Source organism: Phascolarctos cinereus, unplaced genomic scaffold (genome assembly GCF_003287225.1).
Source record: "Phascolarctos cinereus isolate Bilbo 61053 unplaced genomic scaffold, phaCin_HiC Scaffold_9;HRSCAF=440, whole genome shotgun sequence".
In the NCBI taxonomy this organism is placed as follows: Eukaryota; Metazoa; Chordata; class Mammalia; order Diprotodontia; family Phascolarctidae; genus Phascolarctos; species Phascolarctos cinereus.
The window spans coordinates 130,954,060-130,974,954 of record NW_027556402.1 but is presented as its reverse complement, the minus strand read 5'-3'; the positions used below and the strand labels follow the sequence as shown (position 1 = coordinate 130,974,954).

The 20,895-nt window shown below is 37.1% G+C and overlaps 1 protein-coding gene and 1 pseudogene across 5 annotated transcripts in view; both read right to left on the bottom strand.

Annotated features, from left to right (window-relative positions):
- Positions 1-20,895, bottom strand: part of LOC110199265 (UDP-glucuronosyltransferase 2A1-like) — a 319,475-nt gene that overhangs the window by 146,018 nt on the left and 152,562 nt on the right. The window lies entirely within an intron of this gene.
- On the bottom strand, positions 13,497-14,427 carry LOC144455317 (UDP-glucuronosyltransferase 2A3 pseudogene; annotated as a pseudogene).

Sequence of the window (20,895 nt, the reverse complement as noted above, 5' to 3'; positions counted from 1 at the left end):
GGACTTTAAAGGTCCTTTGGTTTAACTCCCAGATTTCAAAGATAAAGACACTGAGGCACAGATAATATGACTTGTTCAAGGTCACACAGTTAGTAAATCGCAGAAGTAAAGCTATGACCTTCCCAGTTGTCCTTTTCCAAATGAGGGAGAGTTCAGTTTTTGGACATGGTGAGTTTAGGTGCCTATAGGAATAACCAGGTAAAACTACTGAGGTAACTGAAAATACAAGAAAGAAGTTCCATAGATAGGTTAGATCAGGGCTGAAGATATCAGCTTAGGAGTCATCTATATAATGGAAATGATGAAGTTTCAGTCATAGGAAAGAACACAGAGAAAAAGAAAAATTGCCAAGGACAGAGCTTGGGAAAATTTCAGCCAAGGTACTTAAACTTGGAAGAATCAGAGGAGGAGCACTTCATGAGACAGGAATAAAACCAAGAGTGTAGCACCAGTATGACCAGGGTTAAAATATTTACTGCAAATGATTAATGATTATAACTAAAGCCTGTGTACAGGTGTTGGAGTCAGTCCTGCCTCTGACACATTCCGGCTACATGACCCTGGTTTTATCCTCCATATGCCACAGATAACTCTCTAAGACTAGAAGTTACAAACAACTTGCTTATTTGAACCAGTAGGAGTTTCACGATCAGAGAGTTTCCAACTCTGATGAAATCCCAGGTCTGAACAACAACAACAGTCATAGCATGCAGGGTCTTCCAAAACTTTGAGCTTTAGTAGGTAAAAAGTGCTCTAAGACATTTAGGACACTCCGCACGTGCGCGGCGTGTCTGTGTGTGTGTGTGTGTGTGTGTGTGTGTGTGTGTGTGTGTGTGTGTGTATGCATATGTACATGTACATATGAATTTGTGTACATATATAGGTGTATGTAGGCCCAAAAGTATTCATAGCAGCTCTTTCTGTGGTGGCAAAGAATTGGAAATTGAGAGGATGCCCATCAATTGGGGAATAGCTGAGCAAGTTGTGGTATATGAATGTAATGGAATGCTACTGTGCTATAAGAAATGATGAACAGGCTGACTTCAGAAAAACCTGGTAAGACTTGTATGGTCTGATGCTGAGTGAAGTGAGCAGAACCAAGAGAATGTTGTACACAATAATAGCCACATTGTGCGATTACTAATATTGATAAACTTAACCTTCCCAGCAATACAAGGATCTAAGACATCTCCAAAGGCCTCGCGATGGAAAATGCTATCCACATCCAAAGAAAGGAACTATGGAGTTTGAATGCAGATCAAAGCATACTATTTGCTATTTTTTTCTCTTCTGTTGAGTTTTGTTTCCTCTTTGTGGTGGTTCCTCCTATTGATTCTAAGTTTTACTTACAACATCACTAATGTGAAAATACGTTTAATAGGAATGTATATGTGTAGCCTATATCAGATCGTGTGCCATCTTGGGGAGAGTGGTGGGGGGAAGGGGGAAAAATTTTTAAACTCAAAAGCATATGGAAGTGATTGTTGATAAATCAAAATAAATTAAGAAAATAAAAAGAAAGAAAGACAGATTTAACAATACTTAAAAAAAGAAATAGTCTCCATTCTGATCTCTGCCTCCTGGCTTCCCTGCTTTTTTTCAAGTCCCAGCTAAAATCCCACTTTTTACAGCTCACCCTCTGCTGATTATTTCCAGTTTATCTTGTGTGTGGTTCATTGTACATAGTTATTTGCATGTTATTTCTCTCATGACATTGAGAGCTAGTTAAGAACACATACTGTCTTTTAGTTCTCTTTATATTCCATTCCGTGGCACAGTGCTTAACACATAGTGAGTATTTAAAAAATGTTTACTGACTGATTAATTGATTTAAAAACAAAGTATAAAATACATATGATTAAAAAGGAAACCAATTATATTGAAATAAAGATTTAATTTTTTCTCCATTCAAGTTTTTGGGATCATGAAATCTGAGGGATCTCTAGACCCCTTCTTCCACATGGCAAGTATTCACTCCTACTACTTGTCTATTATCTTATCTTCTCCCAGTCAATCGTTTCTAATTCAAGGGGTTCTTAATCTAGGCCAATAAATTTGTTGCTGTTTCACATTTTGATAATTGTTTCACTTCAACTGGCTTCTTTTGTAACTGTATATTATCTTATATATTTAAAAACATTATTCTGAGAAGGGTTCCATAGGCTTCATCAGACTGTCAAAGGGGTCCATGACATCAAAAAGGTTAAGAACTCCTGCCTTAGTTTTTTTAATAAATGCTTATAAACCATTAACACAAGACTCTTCACCTTTCTGGCTATACTCCTCTCAGAGCTTTCTAGTTAGTTAATGTCCTTTCTCAAATATGAAGTACAAAATGGAACAGTCCTCTAGAAGGAATCTAACCAGGGAAGATTACAGTGGAGCAATCATTCCTTTTTGCCATGCCTCACATGATACAGCCTCCAAATAGCAATGGTTTTCCTCTCTGCTGTATCACACTGTCAACTCATGTTGAGCCTGCAACACTACAACTCTCATATCTTGTAATTGGAAAGTTGACATTTGGAGCCTAATCATGGGACTTTAAATTTCATCCTATTTCATTTAGCCCAGTGATTTACCCTGTTAAGAACTTTTGATTAAGAACTGTGCTGTTCAGTGTGCTAGCTATTATTCCTGGATTTTGGCTTTCAATAGATTTGATTAGGATGTATGAATCATTGCTAAACATGTTAAACAGTACAGTGCCAGCACAGAGCCCTGGGCTACTCGGATGGAGAATTCTTTCCAAGTTGCCTTCAATTACTAAGCTTTGATTCTAGCCATTTAACGAGTTCCCAATATATCTAATTTTACATATTGTCTAAGACACATCTCTTCTCTTCTACAAGAGTAGCTTGAGAGACTTTATTGAATGCTTTGCTAAAATCTAACTTAAACTCTATCACATTGCTCTGATCCACTAGTTTATTAAACCTATCAAAGAAGGAAATGAAGCTGATCTTACATGACCTGTTACCTATCTTACATGATCTAGCTATAAGCACTGTTTATGATCCTTCAGGGCCACTGATCTTTATAGTATGGAGACTCTATTCTTTCCCCCTTTTTTTAAAAACATCACATTTGTCCACTAATTTTATGATACTTTTCTCCTTCTCTACTGTCTTGAGACTATCACAGATTGGTTCAGTAATCATACCTACATTTTTTTTCCAATACCCAACAATATGCTTAATCTGGTTGGGAAAATGCGAACTCATCAAGAGTACCTCCATGCTTTCTTAATATCTCCTTATGTATCTTGGGAATTCGATCCACATTAGTCACATTTATTCAGTTCTTTTAATTTCAAATAGGTTTCTCTTTGGCAGAGAAAATGGAAGCTGAAAAAGAATTGAGCAACTCTGCTTCTCTTCATTATCAAATATAATAGCTCCATGCACCTGCAGCAGAACTACCCTTCCTTTTCCTTACTGTAGCTTTAAAAAAAGAACACAAAACAACTCTTTTTGCTGTCTTTACCAATCCTTACCAGCTTCAGTTTATTCTGAGATTTAGCAAGTCTTGACACTATTTTTTTTTCAGAATCATGCTATGCTTTTTAATTCTTTCCCTCATTTCCTACTCTTCTTTCTATACTTTCAACATATTTGATTTAGAAAAAAACCCCAACTCATCAGTGAGTTTTCTGTTTATTCATATTACTCTCTTTATACAATTGTCCTTTTTTCTTCTTCATCAAAGCTATTATTCTTGACATTATCAAAACTTTCATTTTGAATCATTCCCATCCTTCTAAGATTTACTTCTCTGACAGAATTTTAGTTCATGACATCCTATTCTTGTTCTTTAATGCTTTAAAATTTGCTCTTATACAATCAAGGGTATATGTCAGAGTATTTCTGACTTTCCTGTCTTTATCTATCACAAATTCAAAGATAGAAGAGTCACTTTCCAGTATGTCCACCCCAGCAAAAAATACCTCTCTGAATCACAGAATCACAGCCATAATTGAATTTCTCCTGGCTGTTTATTCTACCTTTAGAGGGATGAAATTAAGAGGAGTTAAGATATTACTAGCTGTTCTGTGTTTGAAGGAACAGAGTTACCAAGAGATATCTGAATAATTGAAGTTAACTTAAAATACATTATTTATAAACTTTCAAAACTGTTGACTCATTTTTGCCTCAATTGTTTCTCTACTATTTTCCCCATTAGATAATCAATTAAGGTTTATTTTAGCAAAAAAAAAAAATCACTGAAACAAATGCATAGATAGATTTATATTGTATCATTTCTTTGAATACTGCTACAAATCAAGCTTAATGGAGTCTGATTTTGCATTGAGCCTAGACTGTTTAATATACTCTAAAGAGACCCTTTCCATGCACTCTGGTATGGATATGGGGCAGGGGATGTAGAGGGAAGGAGCCTTCTTGCCTTGAATTATAAGAAATCATTGGGAAGTAGAGACATTTTTGTTTGGTTTTGTTTTGTTTGGTAGTAAAAAGTCCATAAATAAGATAGATGCAATATGAAAGACAATAATAGACATATTGATTATATAGTGAAAGCAAAGTCATTAAAAAGGAGAGAATCATCCAAGTATGAGGCCACGGGTAAGAAAGGCAGATATGTTTGCTTCAGTGTTGGTGCTTGCGGGATGTTTAGGACGACTACAAAGTTTCCATTGATTAAAAATTCAAGTCACATCCCCTAGTGCTTTGCTCTTTGTATACAATCTCTCAAGGTTCCCATTTAGTTAGAGAATCCAATGCCTCAAGTCCCCTAAAGAATGAGGAAGGGTTCTTAACTAAAACTCTGTTGGAATATTCATTTTAAAGTGGGGCTACAATGTCCCCTGTATCCCATCATGAAAAGGGTTGAAGGGCCAGTTTTCAATGTCAAGTGGGCTTCCCCCAGGACAGATAGGCTAGTTCAAAAGAAGTCATGTAAGGTATGGCATACAGTTCAGCAATCAGTTTCATTTTAATTGCTGGCAGGGTGAGCACTTCAACCTCATAAGAAAGGGGGGTATGATCAAGGAGACTATTTGGTTAAGGCAATGGGCCAGTGATTCCATGGCCTGGCAGATTGAGTTCTGGAATGATAATGATATAGATCTGGTGACTAAAATCCACAGGCCTGACAAACACTTTTCCACATTTTGCAGGTGCAAAGCAAGAAAAGACTAACTGCCCCCTTCTGAGTCCTTGTGATTTTCCCCTTTGCTTCCATTACACCCAGAATGAAATGATTGCCTAAGTCCAAAGAGTGTTTGAGAGAATTATTCACTTGTGTTAATTTTGAAACTTTTAACAGATGAAAGGACTTTGGTCAGAGGGAAGGTTGCTCCTTTTTTCACCTGAGGCTTCTGGAGATCAAGCTGAAGCTGGAGATCAGGCAGGCACAGCAGTAGATGGGAGTCACTTGCAGGGGCAGGTGGAAGTCATGTTAAAGCAGACAGAAGTTGAAACTGGCCCCTTATTTCCTTTCCCCCAAAGAACACAGCAGCAGGTGATTGAAGAAGTGGTCAAATGGAAGGGTGCTTCTAGTCTCTGTGAAATGGAATACTATTATACCACACAAAGTTATCAAAGGGAAGGTTTTAGAAAATTCCAAAGAAAATTGGTGTGAACTGATAGAGTAAGATGACTGAGAGTGAAATGAGCAATACCAGGGAAATAATTTAGTTATTAACAATGCTATTATGAAGAGAAATGACTTTGAAGGACTTAATAACTGTAACCAATATAATGGCACACCATTGTGTGATTCTAGAGGACAAAGCATGCTACCTCCCTCCTGCAGGAGACGTGACAAATGAAGAGAAAACAATGAAATGTGAATTTCTAGACATTTTCTCCAATGCAGAATTTGTTATATTTGACCATAAATATTTATTGCTATCTTTAATGGCTGAGGCAGAAGTGGGAGGGAGATAAATATATTTTTTTAATTAAAAAATTAAATTATGAAAAAAATGAGTTGTGGTAGGACAAGAAGAGGATTCGAAGGCCGAAAACAGTTGATGGGGGTGCTTGGGTGCTTGTGCTTGTGCTTAGATCCCAATTTCTCCCTAGTCTCAGAAACACTGTCTCTGACAATCACTCCCCAGCCACAGGACACTGTGCCTAGCAATCACTCATGAGTGGGCCCCAGCAAGACCCTTATCTCTCTCCCTGGTGCAGCTACACAAAGCTGGGTGAGAGAGTGCTGGGCTGCTTAGGACCCAGACCTCAGATCATGTCTCTGGAACCTCCCAATTCCTTATTAAGTTCCTATCTTGTGAGAAAGCTTTCCCTTGTTGCAGAGCATTCCCTCATCAAGACAGAAAGAGAGGGGTGCCTTGCCCAGCCCAAGGAGTTTTGTCCTTGGCTGGCCCAAGGACTCTTCCTCCTGCCAAACTCCCAAGATCTATACCTCTGTTATCTCCCTCCTTGTTTGGTATACTCCATGTACTTTCCCATCCATAGCACCCAAAGACACCTGGACCTTTGGATTACCTAGTCAGTACCCCTGGCATTCCTTTCCCATGCACTTTTCCATATAAACCCTAGCTCCAACCTCAGTCTTTCACAGGATCCTTAAGAATCCTTGCCCACTGAAAAGCATAACAATAAATCTTTGCCACCTTGACTTAAAGAATGCTTGAGTCTGTGAATTCATTCCAGACGACCCGTCCTGTACTTTGGTCTTTGAGGGGTCTCAACCTCTCAGACTGCAACACAGTGTAACATTGAATTATTTAACTATAGTTTCAAGATTACTTAGAATGGGAAATGAGACCAGTGCAATGGGAAAAAGCAAGGAGGATTGAATAAAGTTGCTAGAGATTATGGAAAAGTGGATGGGTACCTTTATCTTAAGAGGGGGTAAAGCACAAAAACTGTTTATCAAAAATTGAGAAAGAAGTGATTTTACCAAACTCTTTTGATGGGACAAATATAAACCTAGTGCTAAAAGCAAGAAAGGACAAAGCACAAAGAGATAATAGACTAATATTATTAGCTAATACAGATATAAAAATTTTCAATCCTGTCAGACTACAACAATTTATCCAAGAAATCATTCATTATGACAAGTTAGATTTATACGTGAAATTCAAGAATGGTTCAACACCAAGGAAACCATTCCATAATTGATGATACAAAGGAGAAAAACATTCAAAACCAAGATACCTCAATAGATCCAAAAAATAAGCCTTCAGAAAAAATAATAATCATATACACTTTAAAAAATCCAACAGACGGTAAGTACAGGATTTAAAAATTATATATGTATGTTAAAACTATTAAATATATATGCATATACATATATATAATAATTTCTTTTAAAAATCAAAACAAATATATGCAATGAATATTCCATAGAAGCTTCCTAATAAATATAAAAATAACAATAATGATGAGGATAACATGTATATAGGACCTACTATGTGTCAGGCCTTATAATTATTGTCTCATTTGACTCACACAATGACCGAGGGAGGTAGGTGTTGTTATCATCTCCAGTTTAGGGCTGAGGAAACTGTAGCAAACAGAAAGCCACCTAGCTATTAAATGTCTCAGGCTAGATTTGAACTCAGGTCTTCCTGACTCCAGATCTAACTGCCTCACTAATCTTTGGTAGAGATCAAGAAATGCTTATAATAGCAATAAGACAAGAGAAAGAAATCAAAGTTGTAATGATAGGAAAAGAAGAATTAAAACTATCCCTATTTGTTGATGACATAGGATTGACAAAGAAACTGATTGAGACTATTAATAGTTTCAACCAAATTTCAGGATACAAAATAAAGCTCCACAAATCCATAACATATTTATACAATAACAGCAAAATCCAAGAGTCAATAATGGAAGGAAAATCCAATTCATCATAATTAATACTTATGCTTATATGTATACAGATATGTGCATGTATATGTGTGCATGTATATGTGTGTTTGTGTGTGTGTGTGTGTGTGTGTGTGTGTATGGGAATCAACCTATGAAATACTTTCAATACGCATATAGATTATATTTCAAAATATTCTCAAAAGAAATTTTAAAAAAGGTACATGGCTTGAGAATATTGAGTGCTTCTGGCTGGGTTATTACTAATGTAATGAAAATGATCATATTACCCAAGTAAATTAATACTTGTAATGCTATCCTGGTCAAACCACCAAAAGGATACTTTGCAATGCTAGAAACAATGATAAAATTCATTTGGAAGAGCAAAAGATCTGGAATATCAAGGGAAATAATGAAAAAGTAGGATTGAAGGTGGAAGAGCATGTACAGACTTCATCCATTACTATAAAGCAGCAATCACAAAACAATTTACTATTACCTAAAAAAAAAAGAAAAGTTGATCGATGGAATAAGATTAGTCAAGGGAGAATCTGAAAATAAAGGAACTTAATAATCCAGACTTCCATAACCCTGAAAACATAAATTACTATCAGGGGACTTCCTAAGTGATGGTATCTGAAGGGAAAACAGAAAATCAGTCTGGAAAAAAATTAAAGTTAGGCCAATACATTGAATAATAAATGTAAAATGAATATGATACTTGAATAGTAAAGAATAAAAATCAAATTGTGGCAATGTGTAAGAGGCAAATTCTCAATCAAAGAAAGGATAGAGATACTGCAAAAATCAAAACCAAGAATTTTCATAATATAATATAAAAAAAGCATTTGCACAAACTCAAGCAATGTATCTAGGATAACAAGTAAAGGAATAAATTGGGGAAAATATCTTTGTATCAAATTTCTCTAATTTTGAAAAATATGTCAGATTTATATACATATATACAGACATACATACATATACACACATAAGCATATGTATATGTAATATTATATATGATGTAGTGAACAAAAATACATTGGACATATATACATTGAATAACTTTAAAAACCAACCTAGATGAACTTGCACGGAGAACCTGTGAGGCTGCTATGCTCAGATTCTCAGCCTCTATTTTTCATTCATTCATCCCAAAATCAGGAAGTTGAGACATATCTAACAAGTGTCTAAAATTTGTCTCAATAAACTTACTTTAGTTCAAACAACTAAATTAGATAAAAGTGTAAGTAAAGAGTTCTTTGGCAGAGAACAGATGACACTTTTGGTGAACATTTAGGAGTGCCTAGGGTTAGGTTAATTCTTACAGAATGCATTCAACTATGACCATGCTCTCTGAATTTCTCTGTGCCTACCCAGACAATTTATGGTTTCAACCTCTCCTTCCTGCCATAGGATCATAGGAGCAAATACTTTACAGCTAGAAGATAATTTAGAAATAATCTTGTTTGATTTTATATATGTTGACAAAAACAGGAAACTGGAACCCACTGAGATCACTTGCCCAGATCGCTCAGGTAATGTACCTAATATACTTTTAAATACCTCATGAAACCTTGACATTCACTCTATCCAAATTGATATGTCCCTTTTCTAAATTCCTAAAACATTTGCATATAGCCCTATGTAGCCACAGGGAAATTATTTTTATTAATTTCTTATATGCTTCTTTTTCTTTTCCTATTATTGGTTCTAAACTACCCCCCTCCCCATTAAGCTTCCAAATCTAAAAGCTGGATCACTCATCCTCAGCAAACTTATCTTCCTTTTATATTTATTTAAATTGAAGGTACTTAGATCCAAAATTGTATTATAAAGCAGCAATCATCAAAACTACTTGGTATTGGCTAAGAAATAGAGTGGTGGATCAATGGAATAGGTTAGGTACACAAGACATAGTAGTCAATGACTATGATAAGCTACTTCTTAATAAACCCAAGGAGTCCAGATTCTGGGATAGGAACTCACTATTTGACAAAGTCTGCTGGGAAAACTGGAAAATAATATGGCAGAAACTAGGCCTAGACCAACATCTTACATCGCATATCAAGATAAGTTCAAAATAGACACATGATTTAGACATAAAGGGTGATACTACAAACAAATTAGGAGAACAAGGAATAGTTTACCTGTCAGATCTATGAAGAAGGGAAAATTTTATGACCAAACAAGAGATAGAGAACATTATGAAATGAAAAAATGGATAATTCTGATTACATTAAGTTTAAAAGTTTTTGCACAAAGTCAATGCAACCAAGATTAGAAGGGAAGCAGAAAGCTGGGAAACATGTTTTTACAGCCAGTGTCTCTGATAAAGGCCTCATTTACAAAATGTATAGAAAACAGTAAAATCTGTAAGAATACAAGTCATTCCCCAATCCATAAATGGTCACAGGATATGAACAAACAGTTTTCAGATAAAGAAATTAAAGCTAGCTATAGTCATATGAAAAAATGCTTTAACTCACTATTGATTAGAGAAATACAAATTAATACAACTCTGAGGTACCACATCACACCTATCACATTGGCCAACATGATAAAACAGGAAAATGATATTTGTGAGAGAAGATATGGGAAAATTGGAACACTAATGCATTGTTGATAGAGTTGTGAATTCATCCAACCATTCTGGAGAGCTATTTGGCACTGTGTCCAAATGTCTGTAAAACTCTGTATACCTTTTGATCCAGTAATAACACTACTCGTTCTGTATTGCAAAGAGGTCATAAAAAAGGAAAAATATTTATAGCAGCTCTTTTTGTGGTTACCAAGAATAAGAAAGTGTGGGAATGTCCATCAGTTGGGGAATGGCAGAAGTTGTGGTGTATTAATGCAATGGAATACTATTGTTCCACAAGAAATGATCAGTAGGCAAACTTCAAAATTAAAAAAAAAACAGCTTGGAAATATTTGCATGAACTAGTGCTGAGTGAAGTGAGCAGAATCAGGAAAACTGTGTACATAGTGACAGCAACATTGTGCAATGACCAACTTTGATAGACTTAGCTCTTTTCAGCAATGTAGTGATTTAAGACAATTCCAAAAGACTCATGATGGAAAATGGTATCTTCATCCAGAGAAAGAACAATGGAGCCTGAATGCAGATCTAAGAATACCAATTTTCCTTTTTTTTCTTTCCTGCATTTTTCCCTTTGGTTCTAATTCTTCCACATGACTAATGTGGAAATATATATAATATGATTTTACAGATATGGCCTATAGAAGATTGCACACCTTCTTGGGGCGACAGAGGGAAGGAAGAGGAGAAAATTTAAAACTCAGAATCTTATAAAAGTGAATGTTGAAAACTAAAAATAAATAAATAAATAAACATTTTTTTTTATGTGGCAATCAGGATTAAGTGACTTGCCCAGAGTCACAGAGCTACTAACTGCCTGAGGCTGGATTTGAACTCAGGTCCTCCTGACTCCAAGGCTGGGGCTCTATCCACTGTGCCACCTAGCTGCCCTTATGAATAAATTTTTTTTAAAAATAAAAAAGTAAATTGAAGGTACTTGTTTTCAGATTTCTCAACTCTTCTATTCCACATCTAAAAAGTGTATGTTATCACTGCCCACTGCCTCCAGCTCCCCAAGATTAAACCTCCCTCCCTGACCCTGAAACTATCCTGTCTGACCTCTAGAATGTTATTTCATCAAATGAGTCTTTTGCTTTCATTTTCCATTTCTTCCACATTACTCGATCTTTCAACATTTACCCAATCCATCTATTGCCTCCCTTTTTCTACTTTTTGATGAATAAACTCCTAGAACAGTTAGCCTACATGAACTGTCTCTGCTTTCTCACCTACCACTTCATCCTCAACTCTTTGAAATCCAACTTTTCTCTCCAAAGTTCAACTGAAACTGGTCTCTCCACTGTCTCTAATCTTTACAGGTTATGATACTTTTCTCAGGCTAACACTGAAATGCTAAGCTCTCTGCTTTTGTGCTTCATTGTTTGCTTGGCTTGGACTGAACACTTCTATTCCTGGAATCTATGTTTTAGGATCCTGCAATCATCAAAACCTTTTGAATAGCCCCACCAGGCACTGTCATTGGAAGGAGCTTTTCTCTACACAGTGCGACCTCCTGGTTTCAAAGGAAAAATGACTAGAATAGGCATTTCTTCATGGCATATCTCTCCTGCTACTTATGCAAATAATCTGGGAGCCAAATTCCATCTCAGCAACAAGAAGTTATTGTTCCAGTAGCAGTGAGAGTGATATTCTGAAAAGACCACTGGGTTTATAGTTAGAGAACTTGGATCAAAATTCTAACTCTGCTATGTAGCAGTCCAGTGACCTTTTCGTTTAGTTGTTTTTCAGTCATTTCTAATTCTTTGTGACCCCCTTTTGGGTTTTCTTGGCAAAGGCACTGAAGTGGTTTGCCATTTCTTTCTCCAGCTCATTTTACAAATGAGGAAACCTAGGCAAACAGGGTTAAGTTACTTGGCCAGAGTCACACAGCTAGTAAATGTCTGAGGCTAGATTTGAACTCAGGAAGAGGACTCTTTCTGACTCCAGGTCAGGCACTCTGTTCACCATGCCCTCTAGCTTCCCCTGTGACCTTAAGAATGATTATAACCTCTCTGGGCCTTAATTTCTTCATCTGTGAATGAGAATATTGTGACCTTAAGAATGACTATAACCTCTCTGGGCCTTAATTTCTTCATCTGTAAATAAAAACACTGGGATAGATGCCCTTAATGTTTTGGGAAACATTTCTCAGTTATACTTAATTCCTTTATAGGAATTTTGCAGGACTTGGGACCATGAGTTTGACACCTCTGCTCTAGGCAACTCTTTTTTTTTTCTTAAGGAAATTGGGGTTAAGTGACTTTCCCAGGATCACACAGCTAGTAAGTGTCAAGTGTTTGGTCTGAGGCCGGGTCTGAACTCAGGTCCTCCTGACTTCAGGGCTGGTACTCTCTCCACTGTGCCACTTAGCTGCCCCAAGACAACTCTTTAGGATTATAAATTGCTGAGAAGTTGCCGATCAGCTCTGGTAGAGGGTGTTTACTCACCTGGCAGAACTCTAAGACTTACAAAGCACTTTCCTTTTGGTAAGCCTGTGAGGCTAAATTTGGACAAAATGTTCACCATGAAGGTAACAGTTAAATGAGAAGGGTTAAGATCTAGTCATCCTGTACATTTGCATGGAAGATTTGGATCGACTTGAAGGAATGTGACACCTTTAACCTTTTTCTGTTTTTGTTATTTTCAATCCCTACCTGAAGTCATTTGTAATCAAAATAAAACAAAAATTCAAGTAAGGGTTGAATGGTGATTTCAGAGAGCTGAGTAAGAGAGAGAAGAACAGAAGCTCCATTACCCTTCATAAGCAAGGTTCAGTGTCAAGGATTCTCAAGTTAAGGTTTCAGAGTTGGGAGGTAGGAGGTGGGGAGGTGGGTTAAGTGGTGACACAGAAGAACCAATAAAAGCATGTATGATCCAAACCTTGGAATTAGCTAATGGAATAAAAAATGGTGGTCCTATAACAGTCTATTTGGGAGTCACAAAGCAGTATATTAGGACAGGTGAAACACAAAGACTCTCTGGTATTGAGAGTTGATTTCCATCAAGGATTTTTCTAATGAAAATTACTTGTTCTTGACTGGCAAATAAATAGTCCAATTCTGCTAGATAAAATTAACATATGCCAAGAGTTGGCTTCCCTACACTAAGCAAGACTTCAGTTGAAACTTTTCTAGTCTCTGTATGTTCTCAAATGAGAAAGTTATAGCATGGAGCAGTGAACAGTAATTCCCTTGACAGACAGAACAAAGAGTGGCATTACTTTGTGCAAAGCCCCTCTGAAAACATTCACTCTTACCTAATACTTCAGTGAAAAGCTGGTCCCATATTTTGTCTAATGGCTGGAACCCAAAATCAAAGAGAAAGGAAAGCATCATATTCTTCACCCTCTCCATAAAAGTCATCTTATGTGTCAGTCTTCCTTGGGGAATAGGTACATAGGAAAGCGGAAGTGGAAGTCTTGCACAATATTTCTCCAAATTGTTTCCCAAGCTCAGCTGGTGACCGTGCACAAAAGGAAGTTTGAGCTTCTCAGCTATCAGACCCCCACAAGGACACACAGCCTCTGAGCTCAGCAAATCATAACCAGTGTCTTGGAACTTCTGCATGAGGTGCTGGTTAAAGACTGCACTCTCACAAACTGATTTCAAAAGCTGATTAAGAGAGCGTTTCTGTTCACAAAGTTTTATCATTGATTTCCAGTATGGGATACTTGGTATCATATAAATCAGATCCTTCAAATACATTTCAACAAAGTTTTTTATTTCCTCTTCTTTATATGGTGCAGGAAAAACCTCATAGGTAAGCCCTGAAGATGGTGTGGGTTCAATGAGAAGTGAAATAGAAGGTACCAGCAGTCACCACATGTCCCTTCTGTGTGAGTTCATCCACGATGGTCTTTAAATTAATCCAATGACTATACTCCATAGGCCACACCAGCACTTTCCCACAAAATGAAAAGCTGAAGCAACAGATATTCAACAGCAGCAGTGCAGAAACCAACTTTTGAGACATGATGCTTAGGTGCTTGCACATTCTCTCCTTGGTGTTCTGCCTTTATAGTTAATATGTGGAAATCTAGAGTTAAGTCAAAAAGCAAGCTACAAATTAACCTTAATTCAACACTGAGAGACGTGGAGAATATGTGATCCCATTTTTTTTATTACACAGACTCATTTACTTTAGTAGAACAAAAATACAATCTTACTGGGCTGTCTTATACCAAAATTTCTCTCACGCACATGTCAAAATACTTCAAGTTTCCCTATGAAATATAACAAGGGATAGATAGGATCATAGAAGATGCAAATGATAATTTGATTATTTAAAATTAAAATGTTTTCCATAAACAAATTTAATACTGGTACGATTAGGAGACATATTAGAAGGGAGATATCAAAGACGTCTTTTCTCTGATAAAGGTTTCAAGGTATAAAAAGAACTGATTAACCTTTGTAAGAATATAAGCCATTTCCCAAGTGATAAGTTGTCAAATGATATGAACAGGCATTTTTATTTTATTTTAATTTTTCTATATTCTCTACAAATTACTTCAGTTCCAATTCCATAGTAGCCATGTAAATAGCCATTTTTTCAAACTGAAAAATCCAAGTTTCCAATTTTTGTTCAAATCCAACCACATGAAAAAAATGCTTCGAAACACTAACAAGAGAAATTCAAATTTAATCAAACCTGAGGTTCCATCTCACATCCATCACACTGGCATAGAAGACAAAAAAAAGAAAGAAAGAAAAATCACAAATGTTGGAAGGTCTATGACAAAAGAGGTAGGAGCTGTTAATTGGTATAGACACTTTGGAAAACATTTTGAAAGTGTGCCCCTAAAGTCACAAAACTGTGCATACCCTTTAAAATTCAGTGATGCCACCAGGACAAGGAAAAAATATTCCTATCTACATAACTATTTAGAGCAGCTTTCGTTGTGGTGGCAACAAATTGGCAAGTGAGGGGGATTCTATCATTTGAAGAATGGCTGAACAAATCATACTATATGAATGTAATGGAAGGCTGTTGTGTTAGAAGAAGTGATCAAAAGGAGAATTTCATAGAAACCTGCATCTATGAATTGATGCAGAATACAGTGAACCAAATCAGGGGAACAATTTATATGACTAAAATGAGAACATTGTAAGGACAAACAACTGAAAATCTTAATAATTGTGATCACTAATATGGCCAACCAAAATTTAGAGGATAAATGAAGCATGCAACTCACCTCCTGCAAGAGAGATGATAGACTCAGAATGCAGAACATATTTTTGGACAGGGCCCATGTGGGAATTTGTTTTGTTTAACTTTGTGTATTTGTTACAAGAGTTTTGTTTATCTTTTTTTTTATCCAATACGCAAGTAGTGGAAAAATAAAATAGACATACATTGAAAAAAGTTGTAAAAAGTTTCACCATCAAAAATAGCTTCTTCAATCATTCTCTGATAATGAAAATCAATTGAACCATAAAAACTAGGGAGATATGTGCTCCCCAAAAATATTCACCCCACTTTTGAAAAGTCCCAGCTAATTTCAAAAAAAGAGGAATTGGCATTTTCTTGATTTCATTAAGCCCTAGGACATTGTAGAGCCTCCTGGAAGGAACATATAATGACTCAAAGGAATTTGGATGATCCAGTCACCCAGGAAACACAAAATGGATGAAGAATGTCTATTGCCTAGATTTCAACATGCATTTGGAAGGACAATCTACAGAGCTTGTCCATTAGTATGTATCTCTGAGAGAGACAGTGTTTCAGTCATTTTAGTCATGTCCAACTCTTCTTGTAAAGATATGAGAATGGTTTGCCATTGTCTTTTCCAGCTCATTTGACAGATGAGAAAACCTTAACTTGAGAATCCTTGACATTGTACCTGGCCTATGAAGGGTGATGGAGCTTCTGTTGGAGGGGTACGTGTGGAGGGTTTGAGGTTTGGAAGAGCTGTGGTAGGGAGTGGCCTAGTGAGTTGATAAGGGAGATATACTAGGATTGCCTAGCAGTGGTAAGTGCCCAGTTGTGGTTCTATAACATAAATTTGCAATGGTTTCAGCTGGAATGATTATGTGATTTTTCTCCATCTTTCTTCAGCACCATGTGTGTAGGCCAGAAGATGGTGAGTAGTGGGAGTGATCTAAGGCTGAGACTTGGCTGGGCATAAGAGGTGATATGGTAGAAGGGCTAGGGTTTCCAGGCAGGAGGGCAGTTTAGAGTTGAATTGGTTCAACAGGAGGTCATGATGGAGAGAAGAGGAGAGATGCAGTCTAGCACAAAGAGATGACCTGGAAGATTATTGAGGGATCAAATGATTAGAGATCAGAGTGTAGAAAAATAGTAGAATATTTTAAGGGAAGGCAGAGGGAGAGGTGAAAAGCCTGTACTCAAACAAGGGTTTTTCAGAATTCTTGAATATGGAAGTGGTATATTTGTGGATGATGGCAAGACTGAGGGTATGACCATCTTTGTGCGTGGCTGTCGTGGGGTGAAGGAGTAGCTATCCACTGTGCTAAGCTGAAGAAACTCATTTTATATAAATTAAGCCCTTCCAGTTTTGTCAGCAGAATACTAATGGATTGAGGCTAACACATAGGATAACCTTTAATAAGGTCAGCTCTGGCAATAAGATTTAAGAGAAAGTGGGGTTCTGCCAGAGATTCTAAAGATGGGATTCTGAAGGGATAAATGCTTGGAGGTTGAATAGGAGATTAGAATTGAAGGAAAAGATATATAAAAGTGTAAGTTGCACTTCTTAATTATTATACCACCCACTTCTCCCCGTACGTTTACCATGTAGGGCTTTTAAAATAGTTTAATGGAAAGAGTAAATAATACTTGAGTCAGAGGACCTAGATTCATGTCTGACCTCTAACACTCTGCACGACTTTGGAGAATGAAATGATCAGATTGATTCTATATCATCTTTTCACTGAAGCTATTTACACTTGGTTTATTTTGTGCTGTAACTGTCTAAGTCATGGTTCTTTGTCTCTAAACTTAGTTCAGAAATTCAGCTGGCCTGCAAAGGGCTAAGTTTAGAAATTCAGTTGTGCTGTTAATGACTGTTCTATTCTTGCCTCTAGGATCTCTGTTATCCTTCAGGGATGTGGGTGGACACCAGGGAGTTTGGTCTGGCATCACCAAGCTATCCTTCTAGGATATCTGGTTTGTTACTCACTCTGTCTTTGCAAATGGCCACAAACAATGAACATTTCTGAGTGACAGGGGGGAAGAAGGGGTTTGCTGCTAGCTTCTCATTCCCAATTGCCAAACAATCATATTGTTCCCCATGCCTCAGATCTGTAACCACTCCTATGGATCTCACCATTCATGACTTTGAGCGCTTGTAACAAATCTTAAATTGTTTCCTACCTTCCAAGCCCTGTTATTTGTTCTGTACTCCCCAAAACCTAGAAAAGACAGTTGTCCCCCTCATTAAGGGTCTTGGCTTTGCTTCAGAAATGGAGAGCCTATTCATTGGTAAACTTATGCTTTGCTAATAAATTGATCATGCTCAGAACTTTGTGCCTCAGTTTATCTTAATTTTGAACTGTTACAATAAGTTACTCAATTTCCTCCTACATAAAAGAGAGATTTGGACAAGTTGGACTCTGAGGTCCTGACCAGATTCCATCTGAGATTCTGTGATCCCTTCTAAAACATCCTGAAAGGTGATCCCCGTCCTCAGGGAGAAAAGCAAGAAGCATGTAGTATGAAAGAGCTTCCCCAGAAGCTCTAGGTGGTGACAGATGCCTCAGTAATAGACGGTCATTGGTGTAACAAGTATCTAGTAGAGGATGCCATTCAACTAGGTCCTGAGTTGCTGGTATAATAGGGAAGAGTATCAAAGCCTCGTGGTGATCTGGTGGTTTGCACCCCATCTCAAAACCTTAACCCTAGTGTACAACAGCACATCTCATCTACCTTCAGCATTTGCTTATGCAACAATTGCCTAATCAGGGTCTAATTTTACTAAGATATAAAAAAAAAAAAATTTAAAGGTCATGGAACCTGTATTCCAGAGGTACCTGATATCTGCTTATCCTTGGGAAGTGAGGTACTAGAAAACAGCTCTCCCCAGATATCTTAGGAATGAAGAGTCAGGAATCTAAAACTTGCTAACCTCTAGAAGCAGTGATATCAAACAGAAATAGAAATATATCCCCATAGGTGCATATTAACTTACAATTTGCTTTATCTATTTTTATTTATTTTCTTAAACATTTCTCATCTACATTTTAATTTGGGAGCTTTTAGTTGAGAATTCTGCTTGAGAACCCTGTCATTCTGGAATTTTGGAATGCCTTCAGGTTGTGACAGTGCCCCTATGTTCTCTTGCTCTATGGCTAGGAAATTCCTACCACACGTTCTTTTTCTCTCTAGGTTTGCTTAATGCACTTTTCTCCTAGCGCTCCTCATATATATCTGACCACTCTTTATCAATCATCTTTGCTGTCTACCTGCAACTTGGGGTATTCCTGACAGCTGTGCTCTCAAGCCTTTTCTCTCTTCTCATATCCATAGGCCTCTTCTTAACTCCATCAGAACCCTTATGAGTTCATTTCTCATCTTTATGCAGATGACTCACTTATCTACGTATCCAGGACCACTCTTACACCTACATTTAGTGCTGGCCTATTGGACACTTAAGACAGGGTAGCCAAGATCAAAAAAAGAGCCTAGATATCATCTTTCAAGAAATCAGCAAGGAAAACTGCCCCGATATTTTAGAACTAGAGCAGAACAGAAATTGAAAGAATCCACCAAACTCCTCCTGAAAGAGATCCCGAAAGGAAAACTCCTAGGAATATTGTAGCCAAATTCCAGAGCTCCCAGGTGAAGGAGAAAATAGTACAAGCAGCCAGAAAGGAACAATTCAAGTATTGTGGAAACACAATCAGGATAACACATGATTTAGCAGCTTCTACATTTAAGGACCGGAGGGCATGGAATATAATATTCTGGAGGGCAAAGGAAATAGGATTACAACCAAGAAACACCTCCCCAGAAAAACTGAATATAATTCTCCAGGGGAAAAAAATGGTCATTCAGTGAAATAGAGGACTTTCAAGCATTACTGATGAAAAGACCAGAACTGAATAGAAAATTTTACTTTCATATACAAGACTCAAGTGGAATATGAAGAGGTAAACAGGAAAGAGAAATCATATGAGACTTCTTAAGGTTGAACTGTTTGCCTTCCTTCATGGAAAGATAATATTTATAACTCATGAGACCTTTGTCAGTAGTAGGGTAGGTGAATGGAAAAATTATATATATGTATATATAGATATAGACGTAGATATAGATAGATAGATAGATAGATAGATAGATAGATAGATAGATAGATAGGTAGACAGACAGACAGACAGACAGAGGGCACAGGTTGAGTTGAAGATGAAGGGGTCATGTCTGGAGAATAACATTAAGGGGTGAGAGAAGATTATACTAGGAGCAGGAGAAAGGGAGAGGTAGAACGCGGTAAATTATCTCACAAAAAAAAACAGAAAAGAAAAGGCTCTTACAGTGGAATGGAAAGAGTCGAAGGAGAGAGGGAGTGAATGAATCTTATTCTCATGAGGGTTATGAAGAATAACATACACACTCAATTGGGTATGGAAATCTGTCTTACCCTACACGAAAATAGGGGAAGAAGGGGACAAGAGAGCAGGGCAATGATAGAGAGGAGGGCAGATTGGGAAAGGGGGTAATCAGAAGCAAACACTTCTAAGGAGGGACAGAGTCAAAAGAAAGAATGGAATAAATGGGGGCGGGGAGTGAAATAGGATTAAGGGAAATAGAGTTAGTTTTTCATACCATGACTACTATGGAAGTGTTTTGCATAACTGCACACGTGTAATATTGAAATGCTTGCCTTTTCAATGAGGGTGAGGGGAGGGAGGAAGTGAGAAATTTGGAACACAAAGTTTTTAAAACACATGTTTTAAAAAAAATGTTTCCACATGCATCTGGGAAATAAGAAATACAGGATACAGAAATCTATCCTACCCTACAGGAAAATTGAAGGGGAAGGGGATAAGAGAAGGGGGGGGGAGAGATAGAAAGAGATAGTAGCAGACTAGGGGAAGGGGTATTCACACTGCATGCCATTTTGGGGTGGGGAGAAGGGTGAGATGGGGTGAAGATTTGGAACTCAAATTCTTGTGGAAGTTAATATTGAAAACTAAAAATAAATAAATTTTAAAAAATAAATACTAAAAAAAAAGAGAGGGTATCCAAGTGACATCTCAAACTCAGCATGTTAAAGCAGAACTCAATATCTTTCCTCTAAAATTCACTGTTTTTCTCCCCTCTTCCATTTCCTCCCCACTTATGTTGAAGACACTACCATTCTTCCTTTCTCCTTCCTTTACAACCTCAGTATCATTCTCTACTCCTTGGTCTCCTTCACCTCCACACTCACATATCCAATCAGTTGCCAGATCTTGCTTTTCTTTTTTTTCCTTCTTATTCTTTATTTATTTTTGGTTTTCAACATTGACTTCCACAAGATTTTAAGCTCCACATTTTCTC